The following is an 18694-nucleotide window of genomic DNA, read 5'->3' on the forward strand; positions in this document are numbered from 1 at the left end:
CGACGTCCCTTTCGCTGAGGCTCCTCCGGAGTCGGTGGGGGTCAGACCTGAGACTGCAAAAGGGCGATGGCTGGCTTAGTGGCCCAGTGGGTTGGCAGGCTTCACCCTGTATTCCATGTTCTACAGAGTCCCTGGGTTGCTCAGAGTGACCCGATGACAACTTTGGGGAAACTTTGTTCTTTTAGTGAAAGAGAAACGCTCAAGATTTGCCCCAGCAGGCTAGACAAAGTGGCCGTCACTAGAAGGGCAATGCCCTGGCTTATCAGACAGCGGGATCCGCGTGAGGATCCTGTTCCAGCCTCCCCGGAGGCTGCTCAGCAGAGCCTGCAGGAGCTGCCACAGCTGGGCTGCAGGAAGCATTTCCTCAGGTGGGCTGGAGGCAGCCAGGCGCTCCTGGGAAGCTGCGGGAGAGCAGATCCAGAGATAAGAGATGGGAGTTGGGAGAGCCTTAAAGGGGTGATCCTGCAGCACTGGGCTAGCACCCCAGCCACCCTGTGTCCCTGTAGACTGGCCCCGAGACTCAGGACATGCCCCGGGGCGAGGGACAGCATTCCCCTGGACAGCAACTTCTTGGCCAGGGCAAGTATCATTTTAGACAACATCTATCTTTTAAGAAAATAGAAGGGGTCTCTTCAGACAGCCGGTGTTTGTGGAGCTGAACTTCCCTTGTGAGCGCTGAGCCTGGGGACGCTGGTTTGGCGGTGGGTGGAGCATCTGCTGGAGAGCTTGGAAATAGTGTGAGTCTCGCCCAGTGTGTGTGTCAGGGACCCTCCAGCCTCCTGTGGACTCACAGGCAGCACATCCATCTCGTTAGTGCTCCTCAGGCACTTGGATCACTTTCCCAGGGGGCCAGCCCTCTGGAGTGTGGTCAGAGCCGTCAGGACCCCTCTGTGGGGTGCTCCGGATAGACTGAAAAGCGGGCAGAGGAAGGCTGTGCCTGGCTCTGCTGAGGGATGGGGTGCAATCTGGTGACCACTCAGGCCAGATCCTTAGAGAGAGCCTAGGTCTGCCCTCCCAGTCCTGTGTAACGTGCCAACCACTGGCCTCACGTGGCTATTGAGCACTTGACGTGTGGCTAGTCCAAACTGAGCAAAAGGCACACTAGATTTTGACCGGGCACACACACAGGTGATGACATGGCAGGAAAAAAAAAAGAATGTCAAATATCTCATTAATAATTATTTTATATTGATTACATGCTAAAATGACAATATTTTGGAGATATTGGGTTAAATAAAATATATTCTTAAAATTAATTTCACCTGTTTTTTTCTTTCACTCTCTTTTAATGCAGCTACTAGAACATTCATAATTACGTATGTGGCTCACATTATATTTCTCTTGGACGGTGCTGGCCTAGCATGACCAGTGCGTCAGCAAGGGGGATCTCAGGAAGGCTGCCTTTGAAATCCCAAACTTCTTGCAAACAGATGTTCTAGATCGGTGGTTCTCAAGCAGGAGCCGTTTTGCCCCCCAGGGGACATCTGGCATTGTCTGGAGACATTTTTGGTTGTTCCCGCCGAGGGGCGCTACTGGCATCTAGTGTGTAGAGGCCCAGGATGCTTCCAGACATCCCACAATTCAGAGGACAGCCCCACAACCAAGAATTATCTGGTCCCAGATGTCGGTAGTGCTGAGGTCCGGAAAGCCTCTAGTAGATGATATTATCTGGTAAGATGTGTTAAAAGTTGAGGTTTATGGTGCTATTCATCAGATATTAAAAAGATAATCACTTACCCACAAAAATGTATGATCATAAACCATGACAAGAAGCATTCTAAGAGCATACACTGCAAATGAAGGGTCCAGGGGAGTGAGTGGTGCTTGAGCTGTAAGCTGAAGAATGGCGGGAGCTATCTAGACAAAGGGATGGTCTTGGGGGGAGGCCGATTCCAGGCAGGGAACAGCCTGGGCAGGTGCCATGGGAGGGGAGGGTTGCGCAGGGCCAGGAGGCTGGAGCTGGGGGCAGCAAGGGGCAGCGGGCACGGCTGGAGACCCGGGCAGGAATTGGATCATGCAGGGTCAGGCTCTCAGCTGGTTAAGGAATAACTCTCCCTAGGGACAATTCTGCAGCAACACAGACCAAAATTATATACCCGTGCCTTAAAGAAATGGGGCTCTTGTCCAGACTGCTCCAGACTGGCCATATTCGGGAAACACTTCTAGACTACGCCACTATGTAAATGCACTGGGCCGCATGAAAAAAGCTGGGATCACTTTCTGGGATCGTTAATAAAATCAGCCTCAGTCAGCCGGCTCAGAAGCCTCTGGGGTCCAGCCAAAAGGCTGCTCTGCAGATCGGGGCTTCCCAGAGACCCTTCCCTGGTCATGTTGGCTGTTAGCTTCCTGGAAGGTCCCCATCCAGCCTGAGCGAGCGGCCAAAGGCTACTGTCACATCCTCATGTCTGCTTCCCAGGGAGGGGGAGGTGCCAGGATGGAGACCCTCCCAGGGAAAACCCAACTGTCACTTGCCTGCAGATAGAGCTAACTTTAGTCAACTGTCGTGTCCTGGCTGAGCTCAACTTCCAAGAAGTAGTTAGAGGCGGATGCTGTCAACACACATACACACACACACACACACATAAACACACACATGCACACATGGACACACACGAACGCACATACACGCTTGCACACACACACACAGGAGGACGATAATACTTCAAAAGAGTAGAGAGGCATCCAAACCAGCTTGACACGGCTCAAAATGGGCCAATAAATTCAAACAGTGTGCTTGGTTTTAAGTGCATCACACACTTCCAACTGATTTCAGGAAAGTGGGCCACGTTGGTTCGAACCAGCACCTGTTAGTTCAGCCGGCTCAAACTGGTCACTAATTCTGTGATTCTAGCTTGCTCTTGCCTCCCTAGGACCAGTTCAGACCCATCCCAGCTCACAGCCTGTGGAAGCCGGGCCAGGCCATTTGGAACCAGGTGTGGCTGGCCCTGCCCTACTGAGCTCCCCAGGGCCCCCTCCAAGGAGCCGTTCCTGATGCCATGCCCCTGCGAGCTCTCCCCTCCCTGAGCCCCATGGCCATATTCCCAGAGCGGGAATGGATGAGACGGCTCACACCCCTGCTGGTTTTCCCAGAAGAAAAATAGGATAAATTCACTAAAACTCTGTGAATCTATTACATATACAGTGGAGCGAGGCACAAGCCTCTGTGCTCTGTGACGCTTTAAAAATTGCAATTGGTTTTTCGAGATAGTAAGTAAAAACATAAGATAGGTGTACTTTCTCCTGGGTGCGACCTGGATAGAGTTCCAGGGTGAGGACAGGCAGCGGAGCCCAGGGCCATACCCTGGTGCCGCCACCACGTTCTGCCGGTGCTGTGCCCTCCACGCCTCTTCTGCTCACGCCGCCCCTGGGGCATCTGGGTAGAACTGAGTGCGGTGCATCTCCGTCTCTCCAGGCCGTAGTTAGAACGGAGCCCCAAATACTTCACCCTGATGCGGTTCCAGCTGGTTGGGATTGCTCCCCTTTCTGAAATCCCGCTGTCACAGGGCTTGTTTCTTCAAAGATTTGTTTATTCCTCCAGTCTTACTGGAGGTCTCCTCTGTGCCGTTAGCACTGCCCGGCATGAAGGTTTATTGCCCTGGCCTTGTCCTGGTCCACAAGGGTGAGGTATTGGGGCCGCCCTTTTGTTTTACCTCCAAAGAGCTCTTGACTCTGCTGTTTTACTCAGCTTCGTGTCCTCATCCTCCTGCAGCCATTACCATCTCTAACCTAGACCATGGCAATAATGCTCTGTCCCCACCACCACTCCCACCCACTCTCCACTCCAAAATCAGAGCCATCTTTTCAAATGTGAATCCAGCCGTTGACCCGCCTCCAGCCCCAACTTGGAATCCTTCAGTGGCTTTCCCATTGCTCTTTGGGTTAAAAGCTAAAGCCCTTACCGTGGTCCACAAGGGCCCCCTCACCGTCCAGCCACTGCCAAGCCTCCAGCCTCCTCCCACTCTCCAAGCTCCCGGCACACTGGCCTTCTTCCTGTTCCTCAGCTGTCCCATGGGCTCCTACCACAGGGCCTTAGCACACCCTTTTCCCTGCCTGGAATGCCTCTTTCTCTCTCTCTCTCTCTCTGTCTCACACACACACACATACACACACACACACACACACACGCATACTCCTTAACTCCTACTCACCCTCCAGCTATCAGCTCAGGTGTCACCAGTGGGGAAGTCCTCCCACACACCCCAGGGTAAGCTGGGCCCTCTGCTGCAGGCTCTCCTTTTCTTAGCAGCATTTACCTTGGATTAACTATAGCTGTACCCTTCAGAGTGGGATTATCTGGTGAATATCTGTCACTCCACTGGATTGGGAGCTCCAGGAGGGCAGGGACCATTTCTGGTTTTTAATATCATTATACTTCAAGGACGGGCACCTGGTGGGCACTCAGTATGCATATGTTGAATGAATGAATGAATGAATGAATGGATAGTGGGGAAAGTGTTGGCCTGGAAGGCTGAAGTACTGCCTCTGCCCTAACTGGTCAGGGTCCTTAGGAAAGTCGGCCCCTCCCTTGACTGACTTACATGTTGCACATATTTTCCCAATTGGTTACTTGCCTTTTGCTTTTATATTAGGGGTTTTTTCCCCAGATGTGCAATAAGTTTTTAATTTTTATGTTGTCAAGCTATCAGTATTTTCCTTTAGAATTTCTGCCTCTGTTTAGAATACATATTTCAAAATAAAATGGCTATTGCCGTGAAGGAGGCTCCCTCTTTTCGAGGCGATCGTTAGCCCGATGGGCGAAGCTGCAGCAGCTTTGGCTGTCTCCCTCAGCGCGAGGATCCGTGTCTCGGGAGCCTTGATGAATGTGCAGAGCCTGCTCAGTACTTCGAGGATGGAGAGAGAAAGCTCTCCGAGTGAGATGAAGTGCTTTCAGTGGCTTTATCGCTCTTGATTTCCCCACGAGAAAGTAAGCCAACATTTCTTGTGCGCCCTCCGTGCTCAGGTATTCCCACTATGCTTATTTAATTCTCATAACTCCACTACGACAAGGCGTCGGCATTTGCGTTTTAACAGACGTGGGTGGAGAATCATGGGGGCCCTGCCAACAAGTGGTGGGATTCATATCCATGTCTGTCCGACGCTGAGGCCTCTGACCTCTCTCCCTCACCCAGCGCGGGGATTCAAACTATCCAAAGAGCACTGCCGGCGGCCGGCCGTGCAAGCCTCCAAGGCAGCTATTGATTCTTTGCTAATAAGATGCAGTGATGTTTTTAAGCAGACTAGATTTAGACAACTGTTGGAATATTTAAGGTTGAATTATTAACATGTAGTAGAAAACTAAGCAAATGAGAAAACGAGGCAATTATAAACTCCAAGGAAAGCAAAAAGTGATGCGTAGCTCAACGGGAACCAGCAATGATACTAGCAATGCAAATTATGAATATTGATCAACCAAAGCTACAGTATAACTATATTGGGAGGATGGGGCAGGGGCTCATGTGTGGTAGGGACGGTGGAGTAAAAGAAAATACTCATCTTTCATAGTGAGAAATCAACAGACAAAAGGGAAAAATCAGGAAGTAATTTGGCATAAAAAACAGACACACAGATCAATGAAACAGAATAGAGACAAGCCCAGAAATTAACCCATGCATATATGGTCACTTAAACGACAACAAAGGAACCAAGAATACACGATGGGTAAAGGACAGTCTCTTCAATAAATGAGGTTGGGAAACTGGACAGCCACCTGCCGAAGAATGAAACGGGACCCGTATTTTATACCCTACACAAAAATTAACTCAAAATGGATTGAAGACTTGAATGTAAAACCTGAAACCATAAAACTTCTAGAAAAAAATGTAGAGTGTAAGCTCCTTGACTTTGGTCTTGATGATGACTTTTGGATCTGACACCAAAAGCAAAAGTAACCAAAGCAAAAATAAACAAGTGAAAGGACATCAAACTAAAAAGCTTCTGCGTGGCAAAGGAAACCATCAACAAAATGGAAAAGCAACCTACTGAATTGGAGAGAATAATTGCAAATCGTATATCTGATAAGGGGTTACTAATCAAAATATATAAAGAACTCACATAACTTAATAGCCAAAAAAAAAAATCTGATTTAAAAATGGGCAGAGGAACTGAATAGACGTTTTTCCAAGGAGGACATACGGATGGCCAACAGGTCCTTGAAAAGGTGCTCAACATCTCTCATCATCAAGAAATGTGAAACAAAATCACGATGAGATACTCCTCACACCTGTTAGAATGACTACGTCAAAAAGGCGAGAGATAACAGGCGTTGGCGAGGATGTGGAACAAAGGGAATCCTCGTACCCTGTTGGTTGGAATGTAAATTGGTGCAGCCACTATAGAAACCAGTATGGAGCTTCCACAAAAAATTAAAAACAGAACTACCATATGATTCAGCCATCTCATTTCTGGGTCTGTATCCAAAGGAGATGAAGATAGGAAATCCAAGAGATGCACTCCTGTGTTCATTGCGGCATTATTCACAATAGCCAAGATATGGAAACTACCTAGTGTCCATCAATGGGATGAATGGGTAAGGAAGATGTGAGATATATATATATATAGTGGAATATTGTTCAGCCGTAAGGAAGAAGGGAATCCTGCCATTTTTGACAACGTGGATGGACCTTGAGGGCGTTATGCTAAGTGAAATAAGCCAGACAGAGAAAGATAAGTATTGCATATTATCACTTATATGTGGAATCTGGAAAAAAAATTTAAATTGGTAAGAGGGTACAAGATTTGAACTATAAGATGCGTAAGGTCTGAGGATGTAATATAAAACATGGTGACTATAGTTGATAACATTGTGTTGTATAATTGAAATTTGCTAAGAAAGTAGAAGTTAAGTGTTCTCATCAAAAAAAAAAAGGTAAATATGTGAGGTGATGGGTGTGTTAATTAACTAGATGGGGGGAAACAAGGGTTCAAAAGAAGTGGTAATAAATGAATACTATTTAGAAATACAGAGGTAAATACCAAAGGAACCAACTGGAAAGGCTGACAGTGGCTGCCTCTGGGGGGTGGGGAATGGAGGGGCTGGAAGGACCTGAGACTGCTGGGTTTCACCCCAGGGCGCACAGGACCACCTGAGATGTGGTTGAGGAGTGACAGCCTGGAGGTCACCTGACCTCATACCAGGTCCAACCAGAGGATTGGTCAGAGGGAAGTTTCTGCTCTTCAGGGGTGACTGAGGGGGTCGCAGGCCTCTGACAGCTTGGTTCTGAACGGTGTGGCCTTGCAGGATATGCCCGTGGTGACTGCATGCTGCCTTCTGCGCAGGCTTCTCGGGTGCTCTGAGGGCTCCCTAAGACAGACCACCTCCAGGGCCTGAGAGTGGGGCAGCAAAGGGACAGTACCTCATCAGGTGATGGGGCATGTGTCTTGCCTGAGACTCAGGGAGAGGATGAAGCGCTAGCAGAGTGGTGAGTGAGGTGTGCCACGGAGGCGGTATATAACGGCAGTTCTTGGAAGGTGCAACTAGCATCTGGGCCGGAGCTCAGCCAGGCCCTGGAGACCTCCTAGACAGGAGCCTGCGGTGGAGAAGGAGGGTCATGGGAGACTCCCCCAGAGACCTCCTTATTCCGGGCCAGGCCCTGGCACCGCTGCTCAGACCTGATACCTTCCCGAGGGCTGCGGTGCCCAAGCCTGGACATCCTCCACCACTGGCCGGGCCTCTACCCCACACGGAGGATGGAGCTCGCTCCTATCTGTCCCTTCCAGAAGTTTGCTCAGAACCGAAATGGAGCTGCAGAGGCCCTTAGATCAACAAAAGTTCTAGGACAATTCCAGGGACCTGATTAGAGGGAATAAAAACCCCCGATTTGGGATCTTTGAGCAACAGTGACCTCAAAGTACATTGCGGCCTGATTTTTGGAATACTGTTTATTCTAGGATTTTCACTGTTCATTTCTAATATTTTTTTCCTCGTTTGTTTAATCGAGGCATAATGTGCATCCAGTAAAATGGACACATCGTAAGCGTCCAGCTCAACGTCCACGACCCAGATCAAGGTGTGGAGCACTTCCTTTACCCCGAGGAAGTTTTCTTCTGTCTCTCGCCAGTCCCTTCTCACAACCAGACTGACTCTCTTCTAATTTCTATCACCGTCGAGTGGTTTTCCCTGTTCTTAAATTTCACGTAAATGGAACATAGGGTATGGCTCTGGTTACTAACACATTGAAGGCACAGGTGGTCCTTCCACCGGCTTCTTTAGGGAAGGAAGGAAAGAGAGGAAGTACCTGCGGACTGCCTAGGATGTGTCTTATACTGACCCTATGAGTCAAGGGAGAAATGGAGGCAGAATCATTTAAGTGAAGTGCTCGAAATCGCACCACTAATAGGATCAGAAGCAGCTTAAACATAAGATTCTGAGAGCCAAGAAACTCTCCTCCCCAAATATAGCCCCCCGTCCAGAGCCTAGGGGAGGCCAGACGGTGTCACTGAGCAGCTGAGGCCCCAGCAATGCGAGGATGTCCGAGCCCCTGCGAGCACCTGTTCCCGTGGGCAGGTGTTCACAATGCTATCGCCAGGGGCAGGGGTGAAAACAGACGGTGGGGTCATGCTGCCTGCTCTGTCCTGGCCCATCTCAGATTTGCTCAGCTGGAAGGCAGCCTGGCCAAGCAGCAGACTAGTGGGAGAGAGGTGGGAGGCGGGATTAGGCAGGACGAGGAGGATGGGCATGCTGCGGAGGTGCCCTCGCGAGTGGGTGCCAGCAGCTCTGGCCTTGGGCGCAGAGGAGTGTGGTGGGCTCAGGCAGGCCTGGCCCCAGCCACCTGGTGAGGCTGAGGAATCCCAGATTTCCCTGGCATTTTATTTCAACTTGCCGTATTTCTGATAAAATTAGCCAGCTCAAATAGTGTAGACTCCGATACCCTCAGCTCCATGCTTGCATTAGGAATCAGGTACATATGTAATCGCTCACACACAGACCAAATGGTTAATAACAACCAGAGCGCCTATTGGACTGATGTAACCGTGCTGCCGAACCAGCACAACTCATGAAGAAACAGCTTTATTCATGCCCTCCACTGTCCCACTGGGGCCAGGCCTTCCCTGCCCCTGCATGGCCAGACCCCATGACAACTCTGAGCATTCCTGGATAATGAAATGCCCTAGAGTCGCTTTCATTTGCAAATACAAGACCAGTTCTGTATTTCCACGTCCGTCCCAGGGCTGCATGACCGATTGTCACCCACCCCTTTGGGAGCATGCTTCTTGGTCTGGGCCTTGAATGAGAAAGTTGCATCTCTCATGTCTTGGCGCCCTGTCAGAGCTTGCATCTTAATGTCCTGTTAGACCTACCATGTGTGTAATCTCCTTTAATCCTCAGAAGACCCCTGCTGAGAGAGAGACCCCTGTTGCCCTATTTTTCAGATGAGGAAACTGAGTCCCAGAGAGATTAAAGAACTTGCCAGCCAGGAAGGGTACCCAGCCAGGAGCAGCAGCGCTGAGATTCGAAACCCGAAGGCCCTTGAACACCACGGTGTGCTCCCTTATTTACGCACCAGGCCCTATCCGGGCAGCAGGAGAGGAGAGCCGTGCCAGGTGGGGAAAGCCACATGTGTCAAGACCCAGAGGCACATGCGCTGGGCAGGCTGTGAGCCCCTGGGTGGGCCTGCGATGCAGGATGTCAGTGGGGGGACAAGGAGATGTGGCCAGGGGAATAGACCCATCCCACATGCAGGTAGGGCTTTAAACAGGGGAGTGACATGGCTGGACAGAGCATTAGACAATGACGCTGGCTGCAGTGGGGGCAGTGGCTCTGCGGGGAAGTGACCCTGAGGGCGGATGCCCAGTTAATGCTGTGGGAGGCATGGTGTTTCCCATCTGCCGTCTGCACGGTCATTGTCAGAGCCCATCTTCGGAGAGCACTCAGCTGCTGCAAGCCAGGTTCCTGGGCTTCTGGACCCCGCCCGGCCCCTAGACTGCCAGTGTGTCTGTTGCTGCGTGAGGCCCACATGCCAGAAGTTGATGGTGGCAGTTTGTGTCCTGGAGAGATGCTCTGTGAGCCCTCTGTCCTCCCTCCCGGAGGCTGTCTTGGGATCCCCCCACAGACAGCCGCAGACCTGCCTCTGCGTCTGCCGAAATCATCAACAGCCTCAATGATTACTTAGCCAAAGGTGAAGAAAGTATTGATCTAAGCTGATGGCTCGTGGGCAAGCAGAAAATGAAATTTAAATCGATATTGAATTGCATCGACTCCACCAATCCCAGGCTCCTGGCGAATGGCCCGCTGATCTGAACAAGAGTGGAGGCAGCTGGGGACAAGGTCCAGAGATGGGAGAGATGCTTCCAAGGGGCTCAGCCCGGGGCAAGAAGAAGCCGTATGCACCATGGACCACTCAGCGCTTCTCCGGTTCCAAAGCACAATCAAAACGCCATTCATTCCATCCTCACCACAATCTAGGAAGCGAGCAGGATTTATAGTTTGCTCCCATTTTATAGATGGAAACCTGGGGCTCCAAGAGGCTAAAGGGCCTCGGGCCTCCGGATGCTGTGCCCCTTCCGTGACCTCACGCAGCCTCTCTGCACCCACCACCAAACCAGGAAACGAAGGAGAACGTTGCTTCTGTGTTTCGATTCTCCTGCTCGACACTTCTCTGATCCCAGGACTGGAGTCAGTGATCTCCGGCCCTTTAATCTTGTCCTCTTGTAGAAACAGGCTGTGGGTAGGAGAAATCCTGTTGGCAGATTTCTTCCAAACCAAGAAGGTGGTCTACAGAGGCACAAGGTCTCACGGGTTTGGTCTTTCCCGTCTTCCTTGAACTCGAGGCTTCCTGTCTCGTTTTCGTTCATTCATGCAGCAAGCATTCATTGACGGGGTCTGTACTACAGTCTAGGGACCCAGCACAAGGAGGGCACCTTCCCTCATCGTGAGAAGCTGGCAGATCAATACAGCCTAGAGGGGTATGTGTCCTGCCAGAGGTGCGTGCCAGCTACTGGGTGGTGTAACGGATGGAAAGGACCCCTCTGCTCGGCGGACCTCCTGGAGGAGGCTTCGCACAGCAGCAGACAGTGGCCCTGGAGCTTCAGGAGTGAGCCAGGGCTCCTCAGGCTGACCAGCCCGGAGGGTCAGGGTATGGCACAGAATGGCCCATGTGGGGACCGGTTGTTGGTTTGCAAGGAGTGAGGTATGTAGCATGAGTGGGAGGTGAAGCTGGAGCCCTGGCTGCACACTGGCTGGCAGAGGCCTCTTGTCATCTCGACTTCATACCCAAGTCAACAATGGCCAAAGCGGGTGCAGCAAGAGGGACCCCAGCGAGGGGTGATGGGTGGAGGTCCAGCCTGTGGATGGGGGTTAGAGGAGGTCCATCAGGCTTGTCTTTCTCAGAGGTAGCGGTTTTTCATTAGCCTTGTGGGGGAGGGGTGGGGATGGTCTATTTTAGGGCAGGGCCACAGATCTTGTGTGAGTCAGGGCTAAGAGCCTGGGAGCCAGACTTCCCCAATTTGACCCCTGCTCTCTCGCCCTGCACGTCTTCCTGTTCCCCCTGCTAAGCACACCTCTTCTCCCCCTAGCCTTCCATACTGTAGGAGAGGAAAAACTTTTCCTCTACCCTCTTAAGTTCTAGGCCTAGGGCATGCTAATTAAAGTGATAAAAGATAGATTAACAGGAGGAAAGGCATGTGAATTTTATGGAGAGTTTTACCTGTGTGTGAGAGGGGCCCTTCACAGAAAAGCGGTGAAAGCCCAAAGAGGCAGCTATATGGAGGGACAGTAAACTGTGGGAAGGTGGCTAGGAAATGTGTGGTAGATAAAGGTGGTGTGATAAGATTTGTTATGCAGACTCCAGTCGCCCTTCCTCTTCCTGGTCCAGGAGTGGGATGCCCTTCCCAGGGGAAATTGATGCCCTGCTTTCAGGCAGAAACGGGAAGGAAGAGAACTCCTCTGTGTTTGCTGTTTTCTCAATTGACTTCAGTTCAAAATGATCAATGTGCCAAAGTGTCATAGTGTGGGGTGGCAGAACCTGACCCTCTGATGGCTCACCCCATCCTTTCATCCAGTTTCAGCCTCGCCACTGGCCTCCCAGCCTCCCATCCTGACTCCCTCACCACTCACCACTGCCTCGCGCTCCCGTTTCCCCTCATCCGTGCCTCAGTGCAGTGAGACTTGCATGTGGGGGTCCCCGTCCCCTTTACCTCTGCCAAGGCAGGCACGGGCTTTCATCTGCACACCCCAGGGCCAGCAAAGGGTGGACATGCAGGAGGCCCCATCAACTCCATGAGCGGCTGAGTGAACCTAGATCCAGCTGAATCTGGGGTGTACATTGCATGGACGTTCAGGTCAGGCAGTTTGGGGGTCGGCCTGCCTCCTGCACCCCATCCTGAAGACCAGCACCGGCTGAGCCAGGAGGCAGACCCGGGAAGAGCCAATAAAAATAACTCTGAAGGATGTGATCCTTTATATTGATGTTTTTAAATCGCTAAAATAATCATTTGGAAAAAAAATCCCAACGGTCTAGACTCCCTCTGTGCTATTTTCAAATCAGTGCTTTTCACTGAGAGGGGAGAGGACCGTGTCTCCTGTTGTCTTTCGTCCTCCAGGCCCTGAAATGGGACCCATTAGGAAGGCCTGCCTGGTTCTGTAGAAAACCTCAGCTGGGGGACCTAGCAAAGAACAGAGGCCCAAATGGAGCCCAGGAAGAAGCTAAGTAACAAGTCAAAAAAAAATAAATAAACAAAGGTAGGGGCACTCAGGAAGCATCACGCAATAAATCATCCAAGGCCGGTGTGGTATTCCCAGGACAGCACGGGAACCTGCCGGGGCCCGCTCGCCCTTGGCTGCAAATCGCATTAACTTTATGAAACCATCTTGTCCAGCCCCTGCAGAGTGCCCCTTCCATTACCTCACCTCCCTCTTCCCCATCCATCTTTCGGCCTCAATCCTTTAAATCATTCAGCTCCAAGAGCCATCTTGCTATTTCCCCAGCCCGGCTTTAAGATCCCATTGACTTTTATAAATCAATTGGGTTTTAGTCATGCACAGCCAGACCTCCATGCTCTGGGGCTGCACTTACAGAGCTGCAGATGGAAGAAGACCCCTGGCCCGCTGCGGGGGGCCTAACCCCAGTGAGCGAGCGCCCTGGAGAGCCAGATGCCCCAGCAGCGGCCCCAGGCCAATGCTGCCACGAGCCTGGTCAAAAGGCCCTAAAAACCATCAGGTGCGTTAGGTGGGCTTCTCCTACACAGACCCCGACATGAGGATTTTCATGCAGCAATTTCTTAAAGCAGCGCCCCCCAGGGACAGTAAGGAGGTGCTAGAGGAACAGGAGGGGGAAGAGGAGAGCCAAGCTGGGGTGTGAAGCCCAAGAAAGGGAGGTCTCAGCCCGAGCCCCGGGGCAACTTAGAAATGTGAATTACACCTCTTTCCCCCTCTGAGTAGTTTCCAGCCAGATACAAGGCTTCAGGGTCCTTCAGGCTCCCAGCCCAGGAGTCTTTCGAAGGGCTAGTGGGGTAGAGAAGGATGTAAATTGCTACTTCTCCCAGTGCCCACTCTAAACGGGCTCCAAGGGCCCAAGGACAGTCTTCCAAAACAGCCGCAGTCCTGAAAAACCACCCCGGGGTGAGTTATTGGAAGTAAAGGGGGGCGGGAGCCAGGGCGCCCAGAGAGGGGCATAAAAACAGGGGAAAAGGATCCAAGAGAATATGGGCAGAGCTCGGACCTGATCCACTGTGTAAGGCATCTTTGATTTTGTTCTCAGCTATTTTGAAGCTTCAGCAGCTCCAGGTCCTCTTGGTGTCGCGCCGCTGGGTGCTGAATGACCTGCCCGCCCTCACGGAGCCCCTGCTTATGTGAGATGGGGTGGAGCAGGCAGCCTGGGGTGGACCCAGGCCCACCAGAGGGGCTCACCTACCGAGATGGGCCCCTGACCTGGTCCCCCGGAAGGGAACAGGGCCCTGCTTCCGTGAAGCACGGTCTGCTCAGCCTGGGAGCTCCGAGCAGGCAGAGGGAGGCGAGGCCTCGGGTGTTTGTGTCGTGGTCTGCAGCCCACCGTGGTGCTGGTCGAAGATAAATACTCATAAATGTTAGTCAAATTCCTGATATTTTAATTGCTATTATAGATCTCCCAAGGGGATCCAGCTCCATTCCAAAAGAGCTCTTTCCTTTTAAAGTTTTTATTTTAATTTATGTAAGCAACATACACATTCCTTCCTCAAGTAAAATGCATGTCCAAAACCTCCGTCCGCCCTTCAGGAACATAATCACCAATACAGGCGCGCCGTCTTCCTTCTGCGCAAATATGCGTACCCACCGAAAATATGTGGTGATGTCTTTTGTTTGCAGGTTGTGTTTTCCTTCCCATTTTGTATTTTGTTTGTTTCATATTTTGTCTTGCTCTGCAACTTGCTTTTTTTCACTGCTATGATAGAATTTAAGTAAAAGTTAAAATGAAGCAGAAAAGGGGACATGGGAAGTTGAGATACATTTGTAAAAGGCGGTCAGGAAAGGCCGCGTGAAGAAAATCGCATTTGGGTAAAGAGCACGGGGGCCGAGAGGAGGCCCGGGGGACAGAGATGGCAGGTGCAGAGCCAGGCGGCAGGCGCAGGGCTGGCCTGTTTGAGGAACAGCAGAGGCCAGTGTGGCCAGGACTGGGTAAGCATGGGGTGGTCCGAGAGGTCCCCTGGCCAGTCCTGAGGACCCTTGTGGGCTGTAGTGATGGCTCCGACTTTTACTCTGAGTGAGAGGGGAGTCCTGCAGGGTTTTCATAGGAAGCAACATGATCTAACGCCCATCTTTAAAAACTCTGGCTGCTCTGATGGCCAAGTGGGAGACTGGAGAAGGGGCTATAGCAGTCATTCGGGTGAGAGATAATGGCGGCTGGGAACAGGCAGGCCTGAGGATGGTGTTTCCACTGATGGAGATCGGGGAGACTGTGGGAGGAGTAGGCTTCTGGGTAGGAAAAGACCCAGAGTTCACCTTTGGACACATGACGTTGGAGGTGTCAGGTGGACAGAGTGACATCCTGGGTCTCAGGTTCAGGAAGAGACCACCAAGGCAGTGAGTGTGGACTAGCCCTGGGCACTGGATGCCAAGAGGTGGGGAATATGAGGGGACAGGGGATGGCGACCAGTGAAGGAGGAGAGAGGCAGGAGAGGGCGGTCTTGGAACCCAAGGGGAGAAATGGCCCTGGAGGAGGGAGGGACCACCTGGGTCAAGGCTGCAAGGGGAATGGGTAGACTGACTTGACCCTTGGATTGAGCAACATGAGGGTCATTGGTGGCCTTGATAAGAGCAGTTTGGGTGGGACAGAGATAAAGGAAGCCTGACTGAGTGGGTTCAAAAGAGAACAGGAAACAGCTGGGGATGACGAAAAGATAGATGGATGGATGGATGGATGGATGGACAGATGGATGGATGGACGGATGGATGGGTGGATGGGTGGATGGATGGATGAATGGATGGATGGATGGATGGATGGATGGACAGACAGGTGGGTGGATGGGTGGATGGATGGATGAACAGGTGGGTGGATGGATGGATGGGTGGGTGGATGGATGGATGGGTGGATGGATGGATGGATGGACAGACAGGTGGGTGGATGGGTGGATGGATGGATGGGTGGGTGGGTGGACGGATGGATGGATGGACGCATGGATGGATGGACGGGTGGGTGGATGGGTGGGTGGGTGGATGGATGGATGAATGGATGGATGGGTGGATGCATGGATGGATGGATGGATGGAGATGAATGATGGTAATGGTTGCATAGCAATGTGAATATACTTAATGCCACTGAATTGTACACTTAAAATGGTTAAAATGTTAAATTTTATGTTAAGTATATTTTACTACAATAAATAAAAGAGAATAGGAGAGAAACTGGAGAAAGGGAATGAAGACACCTCTTCTGAGGTGTTTGTTAAGAAGGGGAGTAACCATGTTAGCTCATATACATTCATCCCATTCTTTTAACCCTGCAATGCATCCTACAATGTGAATATCGCCCAGTTTATTTGGCTGTTTTCCTATTGTTGGGCCTTTCTTTGGATTTATCTCATTTTTAGGGATCACAAAGAGTGCTCCAGGGCATCCTTGTGTCCCACTGCCTGTGCACTGGGGTCCCTTCTGCAGGGCGAGGCGAGAAGCAGAATTGCTGAGTTGTAGACTGGGCATTTTTTAACTTGAAGAAATACAGCCCAGTCGCTCTCTCTACACTGGCTTATATGTGCCCACAACCTCACCAACACATGATGTTACCAAACGTGACAAATGTACCTGCCCACAGGGTACACAGTGCTGTGTTGTGTTCTGGCTATGATTTGCATTTCCCCCATTACAGCTGAAGTTCAGCATCTCTACGCATCTTTCCTGGCCATCTGGATTTTCTCTTTTGTACATTATCTCTGCACTAATTTCTTCAATGAAAGACACCTCCCCCACCTTGATAGAACAGCATGAGTCAGGGCCTGCTCTGCTGGCCCCGCACCTCGTGTTGCCCCAGCAACGCCTGGATGCTGCCCAGCCTTCTGCCCTTCTGTCCTAATGAATGAGCCCGGGTACTTGAATTCCGTTTCCTCCACCCAGTGTTCTGACCTCTGAGGTTTGAGTTGCCTGGTGTTCTCACTCCCGCCAGCCCCTGGACAGACAGAAACCCAGCTGTCATTGTTCCAACACTTGAGCACTCTGCTGGTCGGGCTGCTTTTTCTCCTCGCTCTCTGGTAACTCTGATGTGGAGCACGTAGGGCCCACTCAGGCTCCATCCTGCTTGGGGAGGATTGGAGCATCCGTAGAGACCAGGGCCACCCGGGCTTTGAATCCCGGTTCTGGTCTGTAGCCACCTCTTTCCTGAACCCAGCTCTCTGTCTCACACTCTGGGGTCTACATCCAGCCTCCTCCTGGGCATATCCTCTTGGATGTCAAAGAGACGCAGAAACCCAGCATGTGCTAGTTGAACGCGTCATTGCCCTGCACCACCCTCCTTGACCACGGGCTTGTCCCCCGCTTCCCCCTTCCCCTATCTACCATTGATCATCAACCCCCCCCTCCTGACTGTCTCTCAAGGAGGCCCCTGCTTTCTGCCCAACCAGAGATGCGCCCCCACCCTCTACTCTCTCCTCTCCTCCCTGGGCTTGGTGCCCAGTTTCCCAAAAGCCTGGCTTCCATGTGAGTATCCCAGGCCTCCAGGGCTTCTGGATGGGTCTGCAGGCCCTGGGTGCAGGCTCTCCCTCCTCGGAGATTTTGTCCCCTCCTGAGACTGCTCTGATCGAAATCCAGCAGTCTGATTCTGGTTGACTGCCTGGAACAAGACCTCAGATTCCAAACCTAGCATTGCTCCAAACAGGTGCACGTGTGCAGGCTCACACACGTGCACTCATGCACACACTCACACACACTTGCAGACTTACATACAAACATATCCTTTCATACCTGTGCACTCACAATCACATGCTCACGCATGCACACACTTGCACACTCATGCATGCATACATACTCTCCCACACACATTCACAAACATACACATGCCTGCAAACACACACTGATGCATACACACACTCACAAATACACATTCTCACACACATGCACATACTCTCTCTTACTCACACGTGTACACACTCTCTTAAACATACACACACACTTGCAAACATATACACACTCATGCATGCATGCATGCACACACACAACACTCACACACGCATGCACACACATGCACAGAGTTCCCCAGGAGGGAGTGGGTCCCCTGGCTCTCCACGGTCGTCAATCTTAGGGAGAGGTAGACATACACACTGCAGACAACACTCTTCTATGCTAGGCTATTATTCATGCTATTTTAAAGGTGAAATTGAAGTGAAAAGAAAGACTGTTTCAGTGGCGTGACTCTGGGAGGGCGCATGGATGGAGCGGAACTGGAGCCACTTGACCAGAAGGTAGGCCTTTGCCAGTGAGGATGAGGGGAGGGCATTACGAAGGGAAGTGGTCTGGTGTGATCGGAGCACAGGGCGTGATCATCAGAACATGGGCGCTGCTCCACAGTCTGGGTTCCAGGTCCTTCCCGCAGAAGCTGTGATTCAGCACATCTGGAGATGGGTGTTGCTAAGCTTCCTAGGAAGGTGTCATAGGCACACATCTTCGGCAGCCACGAGCCTGGGAGGATGGGGAGGCGCATGATTAAGCCAGGATGGTGCTGTCCCAGGAACGGATGGTGACTGCCGGGCCGGGGGTGGGCTTTCCTGGGTCCGTGGTTGGTCAGTACCATGGCCGCTCGTGAGGAGAGCGGTGAAGTGATTGTACCGTGTTCAGAAGGATTCTCTTGGCAGCTGAATGTCTCTGTCAGAGACTCCTGTGGAGGGCAGGAGGTAAGAGGAAGGAGTCCAGGCAACGATGATAAGAACTTGAATGGAGGGGGCTGCCCCGTGGCGGAGTGGTTAAGTTTGCACTCTCCGCTTCAGCGGCCCAGGGTTTCACTGGTTCAGATCCTGGGCACGGACATCGCACCACTCATCAAGCTATGCTGAGGTGGCATTCCACATGCCACAGCTAGGAGGACCCACAACTAAAAATATGTAACTATGTACTGGGAGGATTTGGGGAGAAGAAGAACGAAAAAAGATTGGCAGATGTTAGCTCAGAGCCAATCTTTACCAAAAAAAAAAAAAAGAACTTGAATGGATTCAGTAAAAGAGAAGTGAAAAGGAGAGAGAGTCTTCACAATGTGGAAACTGCCAGGAGGGCTTGACAGGGGAGGATTTGTCCAAACAACCA

At 51.5% G+C, this 18694-nt stretch overlaps 1 protein-coding gene across 6 annotated transcripts in view; it reads left to right on the forward strand.

The window, feature by feature from the left end:
• The window catches only part of ARHGAP22 (Rho GTPase activating protein 22), a 188242-nt gene that overhangs the window by 40966 nt on the left and 128582 nt on the right, over positions 1 to 18694 (forward strand). The gene's annotated exons all lie outside the window — the stretch shown is intronic.

This window comes from Equus przewalskii, chromosome 1 (assembly GCF_037783145.1).
Source record: "Equus przewalskii isolate Varuska chromosome 1, EquPr2, whole genome shotgun sequence".
In the NCBI taxonomy this organism is placed as follows: domain Eukaryota; kingdom Metazoa; phylum Chordata; class Mammalia; order Perissodactyla; family Equidae; genus Equus; species Equus przewalskii.